Here is a 4,533-nt window from a genome sequence, read left to right on the forward strand (position 1 = left end):
AAGTATATAGTAAATGTTAATTTAAAAAGTATTCTGAGTGCTCCATTTTATTCAGTTGAACAATCAAGTATTGATTAAATTAAACATTTTTTACAAGCCTTTTCGGTCAAGTTTACAACTAAAAAGTTAAGTTTGCTGAAAGAAAACTTATTCGCCTATACGCCACAGTGACACGAAGCGATTTTGAATCAGTTTTTGTGTTTATTTGACTGATTTTTGTCTCTTTACTCGACCTCCGGACAGATTTTCGACCCAGAATGCATTTTGACAAAGTCTTTGAAAAAGCGGCGCGGCTAATTCAAGATGGCGGAGATGGACCAGCTGTTAGACGAGAGTGAGTAACAACACTAATTCAGTTGCACGGTGTGAACGACTGGCGGCCTTTCCTGTATTAAGATAAACAGCAACAGAAATAACCCGATAGTACTGATTGTGTAATGGATGCTTTCGGTTCTGGTTTGACTTTATAAAGCCGTGTTTAGACGTCGGGACACCGGGTCTGACGCTCGTTAGCACGGCGGGCTAACCGTGGCTAACACCGGAGTTGAAGAAGTAACTTCGGCTCAACTGGGTAAACAAATGCCGTTAGCTTAGCTACAAGCTAACGGCTGCTAACCGTAGGACCGGAGCAACAATAACAAAAAGACCACCACGGGTATTCATCATCTGTCTACGTAGTGGGGTGTAGCTTGTTTATATTATGCGTTTACTGGAGTTTTTGTAATTAAATTGTCTGTTAAGTTTATCGATCCAAGCGTAAGCAATAATTGAATTTTATCTTCAGTTTGTTGTAACGTCCGCTTAGGTTTGCCCTAGTTGTTGTCTCGTCTGTCACTCAGCCCGTTTCGTCCAGTGTTTGACAGCTCAAACAAGGTGGAAAGGCCCCACCATCAGGGTGCTATCATCGTTTCAGTGAATTGTTTCCTTATTTTAAAAAAATGCTCCATATATACAGTATTAATTTTGCACAATTTTTGTGACGTTTCAGGCTCCTCGGCTGAGGCGCTGGTCAGTCTGAAAGGTATGTGGCCAGTTTCTTTGTCTTGTAAGCTTTTTGTACTCTTTGTAAATATGTCTAACTATGGTAAAATGGACTTAAAGGTACTCAGTGCAACATCATGTTGACCAGTCAAAGGTTTTTGTAAATTAAGCAACAAAATCAACAAATTATTTTTCCCCTTTTATCAGTGGTCGTGAGGTTTGGCTCATTATCGAAAAAAGGAGATCCACAATAGTCGACATGAGCTTCCTTCATAGGGTGTCTGAGCTCAGTCTGATAGAGCGAGTGTCAAATCAGGGGAGGATGGAGTAGAGCCATTATTCCTGAAGGGATTACCAGTATATATCCTCTTTCTGGCCTGAGAACCCCTTGGAGAGTGTTGCTGGGTAGAGGGATGTCTTTGTTTTGCTCCTGGATTTGATGCCATCCTTGGATAAACGGTAGAAAATGGAGACATTGATGGTTATTGTATCCTGGTCAAAAAAAAAAATTGTAAGCATGGCTGCCAGCTACTACATTTGTTTACCTACAGAAACAGTAAAGGTGACTGAAAATACATCAGCAACTCTGACGTCCACGGAAGAGCCGTTTGAGAAGGAGAATTCTGACAGCTTTGATGTGTTGGTATATATTTACTCAGTTCAGTTGTGCAAAGTATGCAGATGGAAAGATGGTTTAGGTTGAACCTGGTTTTTTTTATTGTCTAGTGTCACCCCAACTGCTTTGACTCAGCTTGACTTTGCAGTTTCTTTGGTTTTAGATATAACTCAAGTGCCACCTGGATGTAGTGGATCGTCGTGGCGCCACAGCCTGAAACTTCCACCGTACTATTTTCCGACCAAGGCAAAAACAACACAGCAATCGATAAATAAATGAAATAAAGTTGCAAAACACTTGTCATCCTCCGTCACGGTTTTCATAAATGTCATGCTTGGGTCGAGGGCACCTTCCCTCTGTTGGTCGGGGCCTATTAATCAAGTCCATATTTTTCAAGACATGAAATAAGAAAATAAATGCTGCAGCTGTGACTATTCAAAATGGTAGCTTTGATTCTTGTGAAAGAGACTCATGATTGAAGTTGCTCTCTGGCAAGTCAATGGCTTGCCTTCTGCTGACTTCAAAATCTTCAGCTCGGCTCGCTTGGAACCTTGACCAAGTAGATCCTAAGACTCGAGCTGGAAGTGGGTGGGACCACCCAATGAAAATCTCTAAAGCCATGCTGAGTTGAGTCCACGGAACGGGTCTTTACAGCTGAATGGTGAGCTCTGTCTTTATGGTGCTCCACCTTGAGAGAGCCTGAGCCCCAAAATGTGTTTATTCTTGAGTCATATTCTTTTATTTCTTGTTTAGCTGCAAATTCTCTTATATTTCTAACTAGACGTCAACGCTGAGAGTCCGTGCTGGTCCGATTCCAACGTATTTATTAACCTACACAGCATAATGTAGGTCGTTCCCATGACTTGCGTTTGTGTGGGTTGCGTGGACCCACATTTCAGAACTGCACGTCTTTCAAACTGCAATGTTTGATACAGTTTAAGAAAACATTGTTTGATCTCACTTTGCAATGAGTCCTTTAATGTTTTTGTATAGCTATAAGAATGTAATTGAAGATTTAACACTGTAACAAAGTTACTGTTTAAAAGTGCTTTGAGACTTGAAGTTTTCTGTTATCCTCATAGTGACAAGCCTATCATCTGCACTGCCTGAATACTGTATCAGACAGCACATTGATAAATTCATCTCACTTTGTACACAATCTTATCCTTAAACAAGGACTTGTTCTTTTAGGACTTAATTGTAAATGTGATCTGTATTGTGTTCAAACCACTGGCTGTCTTGCAGAAGGCAGTTTATCCAACACCTTGAATGAAAAGAACAGCTTCGTGAGAGCTCACAACACCAGAGGACGACATTCCTCTGTCACGATGGACACGGTAAGAAATCTGATGAAACTGAAGATGATGCTGTAGAAATCTGTTAACGCATTGAACGCTAACATCTTATTGGATTTTGGTAGACCCAAAGATTTCAAAGGAATTTAAAAATGGATCAGTTTTATAAGATATTACCAAAATGTATTTTTCTAATCTGGTAACCTCACTGAGAAATCAATGCACACAATAATTATTGAAAAAATGTTTTCTAACAACTTAAAACAATTTAGCTTGAGGATGCGGGCTATGAATGAACTTCCTCTTTTCTTTTATGGGATTTATGTTCTGTGTTGTTCCCCATTTATCTTTCGCCAGGTAGAACAAATAAAAAGTGTTTTTATTTAATTAATATTTAACATTAAAGCATCTAGTAATATTCTTTTTGACAGAAACAGTTGACCAAAATAGCATGCAGCTCTTCTAAAAGACTCATTCCCTTTAGTATAGTAGGGTTAAAATATAAGTTGGAATGGCATAAATTAGCCATTTATCTTTGATACATTTAAATACCATAGTATTGGCAGTTCTGTGGTCAGTGCCATGGTCGTGTAATCCTGAGGCTGCATGTTCAAGCCCTCTGTACTAAAATAATCTCCAAATCTTTCATGGGAGTTTGCTCTTCTGTGGCAACACCTTTATAAAAAAGGAGCAGTCGAAAGAAAAACTGCCTAATTTTGGCAGTTTAAGGATGTGTTGAACCAAAAATCCCACACTTTTAGTTTCTTTGCGTTTCTGTAAACTCTGTTGCACTCATCCCCATCTTTTTACTGAATGTGACTGATGAACTTTGCCTTGCTACAGAGAGGGGACAACTGGATTGTTATCAGATATTCAAAGAAAAATTAAGGAAATTTTACACTGGAGGCTTCATTGTGCAGATTTTTTATCTTTTATGCAGGATCTGTAGATGTTTCATTCCAGCATGATAAAATGTAATAATAAAAAAAATTTAAATTCAATTTGGGTGACTTTTTGGTTGTATTTGGAGGGTCATTATACTCGCTTGAGCTTTGCTATTTTTAACATTTTTTGCCCTGACATACCAGCTTATGTATCGTTAACTCATTAAGACATGATCCATAATGTATATAAATCTTTCTAAGTTATGGAGCTTTGTTTGTAATGACAAAGAAACAATGAAGGTTGGACGGCTCTCAAAGACTCACAAAAAGTTACTCAAATACATGCATACAAACAAAAAAACAACGCATATACAGTATTATGGATAATTTTTTAAAGTTTAGATTGTTTTTAATTTCATAGTCTATCGTAATAGGCTTTAGTATAAAGTTTAAATATAAATATTTAACAGTGTCATTTTCAACCACTGCTCCACTTTTAGGTTTGTTCTTACATTCTTGTTTTAACATGCGTAACCTGTTATTGAGGATGTCTGATAACTATTCTAAAAATATATATACAGTGGGGAAAATAAGTACATTAATTTGAAATATTACAGTATTTAAATTTAAGTTAAGTTAATTTAAGTTGTTTATTTAAGGAGGGAGATTGGGAGTAACAGGTGATGAGTGTCATATATATATATATATAGATATATATATATAGATATATATATATATAGATATATATATATATAGA

The 4,533-nt window shown here is 37.3% G+C and overlaps 1 long non-coding RNA gene across 1 annotated transcript; it reads left to right on the plus strand.

Annotated features, from left to right (window-relative positions):
• Nucleotides 1–284: 284 nt before the first annotated feature.
• On the plus strand, nucleotides 285–2,948 carry LOC119418203. The gene is made up of 3 exons (XR_005187178.1): nucleotides 285–334; nucleotides 989–1,021; nucleotides 2,843–2,948. It is a non-coding gene; the product is annotated as an uncharacterized LOC119418203 (long non-coding RNA).
• Nucleotides 2,949–4,533: the final 1,585 nt, after the last annotated feature.

Source organism: Nematolebias whitei, chromosome 12, assembly GCF_014905685.2.
Source record: "Nematolebias whitei isolate Nwh7 chromosome 12, NemWhi1, whole genome shotgun sequence".
Classification (NCBI taxonomy): domain Eukaryota; kingdom Metazoa; phylum Chordata; class Actinopteri; order Cyprinodontiformes; family Rivulidae; genus Nematolebias; species Nematolebias whitei.